Here is a 13,559-nt window from a genome sequence, read left to right as displayed (position 1 = left end):
TTCTAAAGGAACAAAATTGTAAGAATGAATTTTTTAAACTGGTTTTCAAGTCTGATTAATATTAAAGATATTGATGACTCTGCTTCCAGTAGTAAAGAGGGCACTGCAAATCCGCTAATCCATGGTGTGAGGGTGACAATAGGAATATGCAAAATATCACCACCAGTAGATCAGGTATTGGTGTGATCCAAGGCTCTGGATGATCACGTTTGACACTTTTCTACAATTTTGTCAGAATGAGAAGTGTAAGGAAGCTGGCTGATTGGTTATATCTTCGCTAAACAGAGTGAAGAAAGAAAAGATGAGCTCAGGGCTTCAGAGTCAAAGCTCAAGCACCACATAACCTCATAGGTGCCACTTGTAGCTAAAAGAAAGTCTTACTTCTTGTAGTAACAGAGTCAATATTGATGAAAACCAAGCCCAGAGTCTTATTGTAAGAGTGGCTGAATTACAATGCCAATTGAATTCCCAAACTCGAATGGTGTCTGAAGCTACAGTGAGGGCATTGATTGGGAGGAAATGGGATCCTGAAATTTGCAAATGGGACATATGGGCAGATAATCAGGAAGCTGGGGACACTGAGCCCCTAAATTCCATTGAATTGCTCCTGCCAATAAAACCATTAGCCCCTTCACCCCCATCTGATGAGATTAACCCAGTTGCGTCTGAAGAAACTTTGTCTAAGATATTGCCTGGGGTGGCATCTGAGTTATGCCCTGGGGAGGCAGCTGAGTCATTGCCTAGGGCATCGCCTGAGGTAGATGCCTTACAAGATACTGCTGAATGCTCTCAAAACACATTGCTACCATGCATTTTGGCTTCTAGATCTATAGCTAGACTTAAGTCTCAGCTAGTCCCAAAAAGTGAAGTGCAAAGTATGACCCAGGAGGAGGTACTCAACACTCCAAAAGAACTGCTTAAATTTTGTAATTTGTACAAATAGAAACCTGGGGAATATGCGTGGAAATGGCTATTAAGGGTGTGGAACAATGATCCAAGGAACATAAGGATGGATCAGTCTCAGTTTATTGGTATGGATCCACTAAGCAGAGATTCTTCATTCAGTGTTTTAGCTCGAGAGATTAGGAAAGGATCCAATAGTTTATTTGGCTGGTTTGCTGAAGCATGGATTATGCAGTGGCCTACACTAAATCGAGTTGTAGTACCAGACCTCCTTGGTATACTGTAGAAGTAGGTATCCAAAAGCTTAAGGAAATTAGCATGTTAGAGTGGATTTATCAGGTTAGACGCACAGAACCACACATGGAATTCCTAGAAGACACAAGTAGTTTTCAAGCAATTGAGGCCAGATTAAGTAAATGAAAGGTGTTTTGTAAGGGAAAAGACCGTCATTTTGTCCTGAAGTGAAAGAAACTGGTTGCTCCAGAATGAGAAAGGAAAAAACTATAAAAAGAAAATTTGGATGGATATGGAAGGTTAAAAGAAGGTTGGAAGAAGGTTAGAAAAAAGTTAAGTGGAAAGTTAAGAAGAGAAGGCAAAACTTCTTACCAAGAAAATAAAAAAAAAAAAAATTCCTTCCAAAACCCATTGCCATCGAGTTGATACCAGCTCATAGGGACCCTGTAAGGCAGAGTAGAACTGCCCCATAGAGTTTCCAATCAGCAGCTGGTGGATTCAAACTGCCAACCTTTTGGTTAGCAGCTTACCTCTTAACCACTATGCCACCAGGGCTCCACGAAGAGAATAGTAAGGAAAAGAAAAACCAAAATAAATTGATTCTTGAAAATAACCTGAGACGTTAAGCTATCTTATGTCTTTCAAAAATACCTAGACTAACTTAAACATATGTAAATGATTTCAGACTGCCCAATTCTTCTTGACAATGAGAAAGGAATGGGGGGTGGGTCAGGATCAGGTCTCTAAGGCTCTCACCCTCTTTGGCCTGAGGCTTGCCTATGCAGTGCCAGGGAGGCTTTTAAAGAAAAGACCCCTCACAACAGGGTGAAGATCTTTAAAGAGATAAAAGAAAATAGGATCAATAATGTGAACATTGATGAGGTAAAAATAAAAGAAAAAATGCTGTCTTAATACAGTTATCAGAAATTGGGTGGATTCCCAATGTAAAAGAACCATAAACAAGCACTCTCTATTGCAGAGAAATTTTAAGAAGCTAAAAGAGAAAAATCACAATAAAAAAAAATTCACCCCTTCAGTTTTCTCTGTGTAATAGAACTAAATTACTTTTCTTAAAAGTTATGATATTTGTTAGGGGGTGAGACTATACTAAGAAAAAAACATTTTCAGAGGAATAAAACATTTTCAGAGGAATACAACTGTGTACATACTTTTTTTTTTAAGGAAAATGTTAATATTTCATCCCCAAAGCAATGTTTGTCTTATTTTATTTATTTATAATATTACAAAATTAATTCTGACCTACCAGACAGAACTTACAATAAAGTGTCAATTTATTCCAGAATATAAGAGCATAACTGAGGCCTGAAAACAGGGTAAGTGGTCATTGACAGGCACTGTATGATTTAATTTCATGGGGACTCAGGGGTCTAAGTTCCGTACCAGGAACAAGAACAGCCTGCCGATAGACCTCAGTCTTTAACACCTGAATGAGAGCCCAAGCCCTCAACTCTCCCAAGAACAACCTGCTGGATCTTGGTGAGAAGACTGAGCTTTTTGTTGCTACTGAGAAGGGCTCTAGGGCCTGGGAAAATCTGAACTGTGTCAACCAGTGGTCAGTGCAGATGATATCCAAAGTGGGAACCAAATTAGTTGTCAACAAGCTACGTCAGAGGTCAGAGTAGAGGTGCAAGTATGAAGGCATAGGTGGACAATAAAGCAAGAGATTATAAATGGAAAAGAGCTGGAACAGATAGAAAATATAGAACAAAAAAACAGGGTCCAGTATAGGTTGTGAACACAGTAAGAGGTCTTGTTTACTGCTGTAGTCTCAGTGACCAGCGTATACGTGGTCACACTTATAGCCATTGAATAAACTCTGACTCACGGTGACCCCATGTGTGTCAGAGTAGAACTGTGCTCCATAGCGTTTTCAATGGTTAATTTTTCAGAAGTACATCTCCAGGCCTTTTTCCTGAGGTGTCTCTGGGTGGACTCAAACCTCCAACTTTTTGGTTAGCAGTTGAGCATGTTAATTGTCGGCATCACCCAGGGACTGCGCATACATACTAAATGATCATTAAATAGTAAATAAAAACATGAATGAACTATGGAAGACAGGTGAGACTATCCAACTAATTAAAAGTATAAATTCTAGGCCCTTCTGCAGCAAAGATCTGAAAAACTAAGCCAAACAGAGAAAACAGCAATCCTGAAACCCTAAACATCAAATGAAGAGATAAATAACTCAGCCAATCACCAAATCAAATAAGAAACTGACAGAGAATAGAGAGTGAGGAGACATACAAGGAGAGGTCCCCTATCAGCTAATGCGCATGGATCCGCCATCTTGGACTCTTATCAGAGACCAGCAAATAGAGGGTACAAGAAAGCTACTTCACAGATTCCAGCAGGAGAAAGAACGACTGGTAAACAGCAATAAATGCTTTCCCACTCCCTACCCTTCTTCACCTCCACTCGGCCTCCTCTGCGTCCCATGGCCACAGTCTCTTGGCTGGGAAACACGAGCTGCTTGCATTCCACCTGCCCACACTGAACGACTCCCTGAGTGCCATTTGTTGGCTGCTGGTGTTGCTTTTTTCGACTTCTTTTTATTTCTTCCTTACCTCTCATCACCTCTCCCTCCTTTTGCTCAAATACCTCGCTCTATGTGCCATCTTTGCTTCCTCCTGAGGGGCTGTGGAGCTCCTTTTAAGTGTGGAACTGCTTCCCGGTCTGTGCTGCCATGCTGGTGGGATCCTGGGGCTTTTTGTTTGTTTGTATTCAATTGTTTGTTTTCTTTTTCTGTGCTGTGTGGCTTGGGACCTACCCCCTCAGCTTGTGCAGGCGAGCAGAGGGATCCCTGAGAGCATTTCTTTTTCATGCTTTTTTGTCTGTTTTTTTGGGGGGGTTTCTTGTTCTTTTTTTTTTTTTTTAATTTATTTTGTTTTCTTTTCCCTTTTTGTCTTTCTTCATTACTCAGTTTCTCGTCTATCTATACCTTCCTTCTCTTTCTGTCCCCTGGATACCTAGTGCTGAATACCTCTACACCTCCTAGCCAGGCTGTACTTCAACACCTGGAAACTACTTCCCTGGACCTCATAGCCACACCGGTGGGATCCCTGGGAGCTTTGATGTTCTTTTTTCTTTCTAATTTTTATTTATTATTCTTTTCTTTTCTTTTCTTTTTCTTCTTCTTCCCCCTTTTGTTTTCCTCCATTTCATAGTCTCTCATCTCTCCACTCCAACGGCAAGCTCCCCTAGCACTCTTTTTTGTTTGTTTCTATGTTTTTGGCCCCTGTTCCTCTCTCCTCTCTCCCATATCCATCTTAGCTCCACACATCACAATCTCCCCCCTCCATCCTGCCTAACTGCACCGTGTACTTAACATCACACCACCAAGCAGCATAGGCATGGCCTAATGGAACCTGCCCTGCACTGATTACCGGCATGCCCTGGTGACTGTAGTAAGTGCCACAAACAACACATCCCAGCACCTCCTCTTCAGTTAGACCTGCATTGCTGTACCATATCTGAGTGACTGATCCTGCCAATTGGAGAAGGAGGTGAAAAGCATCGTGCCCACAAACAAGTAAACAACAAAGAACACACAGCCCTCCTGCTCATACATAGCAAAACTAAAAGAAAAGGATGAAACAAACAAACCTACAATCAATAAACAAGAAAAATAACTGCTGAATGCTCCGAAGACAGCAGACAATGTCAAAACATTTACAAAAACAGAACAGGATGGTTCCAGTAGGAGTCCAAAATAAAACATCAGATGACTTTCCACTACAAGAAAGGGCAATAGAACTACCTGATAGGAAATTCAAATCTCCAAAACTCAGAATTATCCAAGAGTTGAAGCAAAAAGCAGACAAAAATGAGGAAAAAATAGACAAATTCATGGAAAAGACAGACAAATTCATGGAATATACGGACAAAAACGGAAGAATTCAGGAAAATAATGCAGGAACAAAATGCCAAAATAAAATCACAACTAAAAATTATAAAAAAACAACAGTTAGAAATCAAAAAGATAAACAACAAGATTTCAGAAATGGACAGTGTCATAGAAGGGCTGAGGAACAGATTTGAAATGGTGGAAGACAGGTTCACCAGGACAAACACTTGGATACAACTCAGTTTGAGGAAAAATCGGAAAAATGAACAAACAAAAATGAAGAGACCCTGAGAATTATGTGGGATACAATCAAAAGCAAAAATCTTCAAATGATCAGAGTTCCAGAACAGGGGGAGAGAAAACAGAAGACACAGAGAAGATCATTGAAGAATTGCTGACAGAAAACTTCCACAGTACCACGAAAGATGAAAAGCTGACCATCCAAGAAGCTCAACGAACCCCATGTAGGATAGACCCCAAAAGAAAATCACCAAGGCATATCATAATCACACTCACTAAAACCAAAGACAAACAAAGAATCCTGAGAGCAGCTCAAGAAAAACAAAAAGTCACATACAGAGGAGAAACAATAAGACTAAGCTCGGATTATTCGGCAGAAACCATACAGGCAAGAAGGCAATGGGATGACATATATAAAACCTTGAAAGAAAAGAATTGCCAGCCAAGAATAATATACCCTGCAAACTCTCATTCAAATACAATGGTGAAATTAGGTCATTTCCAGATAAACAGAAATTAAGGGACTATGTAAAAACCAAACCAAACTTACAAGACTTATTAAAGGAAGTACTTCCATCTGAGAACAAACAATATCAGACCACAGGCTGAATATAGGACACAGGATTGTACTAGCCAGATACCAACCTAGGAAATGAACTCTTAAGGACTGTTCAAAACCAAAAGAATTACAATATGGAACCAGAAAGGTTAATCTGTAAATGACAACAGCATCAGAACAGTAAAAGAGGGAATAAATGGTATAGGTATAGAACCTTCTAATGGAGAGGAAGTCAAGAGATACCAAGTAATAATGGACTGGTTCAAATCTAGGAAGATAAGGGTAAATTTCACACTAACTACAAAGAAAGTTAACAAACCCACTCATCAAAATAAAGTAGAAAAACATAAAGTCTCAATACAAACAAAACCTACAAAAACAGAAGAAAAAAATCCACAAACAAAAGGAACTCAGCACAGGAGACTAAGAGGAACAAAACTGGAGGACATTATGCTGAGTGAAATAAGTCAATCACAAAAGGACAAATATTGTATGAGACCTCTACATATAACTCACGTAAAAGTTTACACACAAAAAGAAATAATCTTTGTTGGTTATGAGGGATGGGAAGAGTGGAGGGGGGAACTAAATAGATAAGTGATAACTTTGGTGAAGGGTAAGACAGTACACATTACTGGGGAAGCAAGCACAACTTGTACAAGGAAAGGTCATGGAAGCTCCATAGACACTTCCAAACTCTCTGAGGGACTGAGGGCAGAGGGCTGTGGGGACCATGGTCTCAGGGAACAGGTGTTCAATTGGCATAACACAGTTTATAAAGACAATGTTCTGCATTCTACCTTCGTGAGTAGCATCTGGGGTCTTAAAAGCCTGTGAGCAGCCGTCTAAAATACTCCACTGGTCTCACTCCTTCGGGAGCAAGGGAGAATGAAGAGAACAAGACACAAGGAAAAGATTAGTCCAAAGGACTAATGGACCACAGCTACTACAGCCTCCACCAGACTGTGTCCAGTATAGCTAGATGGTGCCCGATTACCACCACTGACTGCTCTGACAGGGATCACAATAGAGGGTTCTCGACAGACCTGGAAAATGATGTAGAACAGAATTCTAACTCACACACAATAAAAGACCAGATTTATTGGCCTGACAGACTGGAGAAACCCTGAGAGTATGGCCCCTGGACACCCTTTTAGCTCAGTGGTGAAGTCACTTCCCAAGTTCACTATTCAGCTGGGGATCGGACAACCTCATAAAACAAACCAGGACTAATGAGGCACAGCAGTCCAGGGACAAGGACTAGTAGGCAGGAGGGGACAGGAAAGCTGGTGATAGGGAACCCAAGTTTGGGAAGGGACAGTGTTGACATGTCATGGGGTTGTTAACCATTGTCATATGGCAATATGTGTACTGTTTAACGAGAAACTATTTGTTCTGCAAACCTTCATCTACGGTACAAAAAAAAAACAAAAAGAATTATCTATGTGAGATCAAATTGACAACACTAACTCAAAAGGTTCGATGGGAAGCCTATGGGACAGTGAGTTGAAGATAATGCTGACGGAGTAATTTGGAAAAAGACAGTGAAAATAGCAGCACAACTGGAAGAGTGTAATCGTTATCTCTGAATTGTACATGTAGAAACTTTCAAAATGGTGTAACTTTGGGTATGTATATTTTCACTAAAAAAATGTTCCTCGAGGTTGAGAAGGGAGAGTGTTGACATGTCGTGGGGTTGTTAACCAGTGTCATAAAACAATATGTGTACTGACTGTTTAATGAGAAACTATTTGTTCTGTAAACCTTCATCTAAAGTATAATAAACAAATTTTTAAAAAGTATGAATTCTACAATATAGCTGTACTATTATGAATACATTCTCATATAGGATAGAGAAACAAGAGGATTCAGAAAACCATTTGACCGCCCTATTCTTGCAATCACCTGCAACAAGATATAAAATCAATTATCATTTCCACTTCATTATCAAATTTCCTGAAGGTTTTGTAATAGGTTATCTAGCCCCTTGTCTGAGTATTCAATGAGTCTATGCTTGGATAGAAAGTCCTGGTGGTGTAATAGTTCAGAATTACTGCTTCTAAACAAAAGGTCAGCAATTTGAATCCACCAGCCACTCCTTGGAAACCCTATGAGGCAGTTTTACTCTGTCCTTTAGGGTCACTATGAGTCGGAATTGACTTGACAGCAAAGTGTTTGGTTTTTGGTTTTTAACATAGGATGAATGAAACAAATAGCTTACAGATAAATTGTGATATGGCTAAGGGGTGCATATCTCAGGCAAAACAGTAACAGATTGTAAAGAAAGAGCACAAATGTTTACATCAGACTTACTTTGTGTCTGCAAGGAGGAATGTTGTCTGCACCTGAACCCCAGGGTCAATCACAAAACATGAAGCACTCAAATGTGGTCAACCAAACCAGGATATCTTATTTTAAATAAATCCTTAGGTTTCATAAAAGATTGTGAGGTCATAGATTCACTATGTGATCCCTTTAGGGAAATCAACTTTGTTCATATTCGGGGTAAAATTGAATGAAACTCTCTCTTTGATCTAATTTAATATACCTTGTGAATCTCAACTTTTTTCTTAAAAAAAACAAGGCACCTCAACTCATTTGAAATAACAAAAAGGAAATACGGCTTTATTTCATCAACTTCTTCCAGGACTGAAGAGATCTGAAACAAGAGTGATAAACGCTGACCGGTAGGGCAATATTTATGGCATGGGACAGGTACATGGTAACTAGGTTAACCTCTGCCTATAGGGTCACTGTGAGTCAAAATTGAGTCAACGACAATGGATTTTGGTATGAGAGGTTACAAAGCTTAACAGACTATCTCCAGTTTGTTTTAGAATTTTCTTCACTGCTTCTTTCTAGAAGTTTGCAAGAAGGTCTCTCCAAGGTACTTAATATGCTTCTGCTTTCAGAAATGACAGGTTAGAAGTTCTTCTTCCAGATGGAAGCAAGCTGCTTTTTGGCTTCTTTCTTTGAGCAGCAGCCAGTGCAACCCTGGGTTTCTGGTTGAAATTCCAAAGCAGAGATTCCCAAGCCACTATCTGGAAGATAAAACATTCTGCCTCTATCCTATTTGTGCCAATCAACAAAAAGGATGAAAAAATGCATATCTACACATCCAAATATTTCCAGACCAGTTTTCATAGGGGTTACAATTATAAAAACAATTATTATCAGCTGTTTACTATATTAAACAAACTTTCTCTAACACACACACATAAAAATTTCTGCATGCTTAAAACAATTCATTAATTGATCATAGTGGAGAATAATAGATTGTTTTGCATAAAACTTTGTTTAAAGTTCTCTGCAGGGCAGAAGTTTGATTTAAGATAAATATGAGAGCATATTCTTTCTCCGCTGGATGATATGATTCTGGTAAAGCAAATGCCTCCGAAAGGAATTTCAGACCGTTGAAATTCCTTAACATTGTGTTTCTAATGGAGAGAGTATGATTATTCTTTAGTCGAGGGCAAACTCTTGCAGATGGGAAAAAGAATAGCAAGAAGGAAAGGCAGGAGCTACTTTTCGATAGTAGAAAACAATTACGGAATACAAATCATCCTGAAATACAAAATCTTAGTTATTTTGAATAGAAAAAAAGAAAAAGACAGAAAGTATATGTCTGAGAGGAACTGGAAAGAAGCTCAGAAGTGATTTAAGTATCAAAACTAGCACAGAAGGGATGGATGAAATAATAAACTTCTTCAAGAGAAAGACAAAGGAAGGGATGAGTTTTTTTTTTTTTGTTAAATCTACTCTACAGTTTGCTCAACCGACATTGTCTCACTTCGACCAACACAATAGCCTTTTGCAATATTATCATCCATGTATTATGTACCTCCTGCGTAGCTACCACTCATCAGTCATTGGAGGCTTGTGTGTTGCTATGATGCTGAACAGATTTCAGCAGAACTTCCAGGCTAAGATGGATGACTAGGAAGAAAGACCTGGAGATGTACTTCTAAAAACCAGCAAATGAAAACCCTATGGATCACAACGGTCCAATCTGCAACTGATCATGGGGATGACCTGGGACTAGAAAACGTTGCGTTCTTTTGTCGCCTAAGGCAGGGATGCACTCAAAGGCAGCTAACAACAATATTACACATGGGGAAATAGAGTTAGGTTAAGTAAATTTCCTGTGGCCACAGAGCTACTAGATAGTGGGACCAGAATTCAAACCTAGGTTGTCCTCCCAAATCAGTGTTTTTCAAGTTCAGAAAAGGGGCTCTATACTTCTCCTAATAGAGTGAGACTCTGAAGAGAAGTTAAATAATGTGCTGAATACAGAAAATTTCATCCTGCCTGAACAATCCCTTCCAATTCATTTAGATTATTTGTGAAGACACAGATATATTATTTTTTCTCTACATATCAAAGAATAAATATGTTTACCAAAGTTTACAGAATTCTAAATCGGTAGTTCTTGAAGAAATTAATTACTACATTCTAGAATTTTTAGGAGTTTAGCTTATACAATTTTGTTTTATAATTGCATACGTAAATAACATTAGTTTTTGTGTATCTATGCATACCCAATGTAGAGAATATTTTCAGTGTTTGTGGGTGTGATGGAGCTGACAGTGTTGGCCTTTCTTCCAATCCTTCTGTGCTTGTTTACCTAAAAATATTAGGGACTTTTTTTTCTTCTGGAAACGACATCAAATACTTGCTCAAACCAAACGTATTGAAAAGCTCTGATATTAAAAACAAAACAAAACCACCAACAACAACAACAAAAGTAAAACACAATAACAAGCAAAACCAATGTTGTCTTGAGAAAGGGATATATTTACAAGTTTTCATGAATACAGACTACCATTATTATCTATCATTACCATTATTCATTTGGACATTCCTAAGGAAGTAGAGCTATGCCTCATGGAAACTGTCTTGGAGGTACAGCCCCAAAACAAGGAAGCCCAATGCACATCTGAAAAGGAAAGTATATGGTCCAGAGTAAAGATCTGAGACTAAGAAGAGAAGATTGAGTCAGAAGTTAGAGTTCTGGAGTAAATTACATGGCACAAAAACTAGTGGCACTAAAAGAAGCAGGAACAAAACAGATGAGGGTCAGGAACAGGTAAGCTGTTAGAATATACCCCTGTGCAAGCTATAGGGTTGGAAGTTTCAAAAGTAAGGCTTTCTCCAGCTAGCAGTAGAGTCCTAAGACTGAAGTTGATGGAATCACTTTGGAGTGTGACCCTGGGTGATGTTTTTATCATTTGCAACCTACATATGAATCTTTTTTAAGACTCTACTAAAGACGTTTCTATTTCAAAACCCAGTAACATACTGTCTGGCTCTGATGCTTTTCCCAATCCCTGTTCTTCTAAATCATTTTTGAGGGCTAATTAGGTGGAGTGCCATTTTCAACTGCTACTTTGCAAGATAAGGTACATGCCTGCATATTACGTATTTAGTGCTGTGCACACCTGTGCTCCGTATCAGTCTGCAGGGATTGTGAAAATTAGCATAACTTAAAAGGCAAAACAGGGTTATAAGTGAACCCATGAATTGTTAATTGGTCTTTGGTCTTGCAGGTACAGCCTGGACTTCAAATGGAAATGTATAGTAATGGAATTAGGACATGTTCTCTTTTGTTTCTGAATATACTCTCCTCCACAAACACACATAAATGGAAAAACATAACTGGAAAAAATCTATACATTAAAAAGAAAAAGAATGCTTTTCTTTTTCAATTTTAGTAAACTCAATTTTTGAAAGATGCACCATGTCAATATAAATTAGAAATTCATTTATACTGTCAAAAAATGGGTTCATAGAGAGTTCCAGCAAAATGGTGCTCTAGGCAGAAGCACCACGCCGTCCCTCCACAGCAAAGATCAAAAAACTAAGCCGAACAGAGAATACAACAATCCTGAAACCCTAAAACATCAAATGAAGAGTTAAAGAACTCAGCCAAGCACCAAATGGAGTGAGAAAACTGACGGAGAACAGAGAGCAGGGAGAGATTCATGCAGAGGTCCCCTACCAGCTAACGCAGTGCAGATCAGCCATCTTGGACTCCTATTGGAGACCAGCATACAGGGGGTATGAAAAAGCAGCCTCACGGAGTGTTCAGCAGTTGACAAAACAACCGGTAATTTGCGATATACACTTTCCCACTGCCCAACCCTCTTCACCCTGACTCAGCCTCCTCTGCTTCCCGCGGCCACAATCTCTTCATCAGGAAACAACGACTGCTTGGATTCCACACACCCGAACAGGCCGGCTCTCTGAGTGCCATTTGTTGGCTGCCGGTGTTGCTTTTTTCCACTTATTTTGATTTCTTCCTTGCCTCTCGCCACTTCCCCCTCCTTTTGCTTGAGTACCTCTCTCTGTGCACCATCTTTGCTTCTTCATGAGGGGCTGCAGAGTGCTGGTAATTTGCGATATATGCTTTCTCACTCTCTACTCTTCTTCACCCACACTCGACCCCCTCTGCTTCCCACGGACCCAGTCTCTTGTCCAGAAACACCAGCCTGCACTAGCTGGCTCTCTGAGTGCCATTTGTTGGCTGCTAGTGTTGTTTTTTCTTTCTGCTTCTTTTGATTTCTTACTTGCCTCTTGCCACCTCCCCCTCCTTTCGCTCGATTGCCTGGCTCTGTGTGCCATCTTTGCTTCTTCCTGAGGGGCTGCGGAGCTCCATTCGAGTGTGGAGCTGCTTCCCAGTCTGGGCTACCGCGCTGGTAGGATCCCAGGGCTTTTGTTTGTTTGTTTGTTTTGAATTGTTTGTTTGTTTCTTTTCCTTATCTTGAGTTGGGGGCCCTTTCTGGCCAGGAGGAGCTGCATTTCAAAGAGACTCCCCTTTGGCTTCCGCAGACGTGCAGAGCGATCCCTGAGAGCATTTCTTTTTTCGTTATTTTTTTTTCTTTTTCTGTTTTTTGGGGGGTCTTTCTTATTCTTTTTTTTTTTTTAATTTTTAATTTGTTTTCTTTTCCCTCTTTTCCCCTTTTTGTCTTTCTTCATTGCTGAGTTTCTCATCTCTCTATATCTTCCTTCTCTTTCTGTTCCCTGAATACCTGGCGTTGTATACCTCTATAACTTCTAGCCAGGGTGTACTGCAACACCTGAGAGCGACTTCCCCAGACCTCATAGCTGCATCGGTGGTATCCCTGGGAACTTTGCAGTTCTTTAAACTTTCTGATTTTTATTTATTCATTCTTTTCTTTTCTTCTTCTTCCCCTTTCTGTTTTCCTCCATTTCATAGTGTCTCATCTCTCCACTCCAATGGCAAGTTCCCCTAGCATTCTTTTTTGTTTGCTTGTAAGTTTTTGGCTCCTGTTCCTCTCTCCTCTCTCCCATATCCATCTTAGCTCCACACATAACAATCTCCCCAGTGCATCCTGCCTACCTTCACCATGCCTTTGACATCACACCACCAAGCAGCACAGGCATGGCCTAGTGGAACCTGCTCTGCACTGATTACCGACCCGCTCTGGTGGTGTAGTAAGTGCCACAAACAACCCATCCCAGTAACTCCTCTTCAGCTAGACCTGCCCTGCCATACCATATGTGAGTGACTGACCCTGACAGTTGGAGAATGAGACAAAAAGGATTGTGCCCACATACAAGCAAACAACAAAGAACACACAGCTGCCAGCTCAGACATAGTCAAATTTCTTTTTTAAAAAAGGGACGAAACAAAGAAATCTACAATCAATAAACAAGAAAAATAACTACTGAATGCCCCGAAAACAGCAGACAATATCAAAACATTTACAAAAACAGGACAGGATGGTTCCAGTAGGC

Source organism: Trichechus manatus, unplaced genomic scaffold (genome assembly GCF_000243295.1).
Source record: "Trichechus manatus latirostris isolate Lorelei unplaced genomic scaffold, TriManLat1.0 scaffold00203, whole genome shotgun sequence".
Classification (NCBI taxonomy): domain Eukaryota; kingdom Metazoa; phylum Chordata; class Mammalia; order Sirenia; family Trichechidae; genus Trichechus; species Trichechus manatus.
This window is presented reverse-complemented; position numbering follows the sequence as displayed.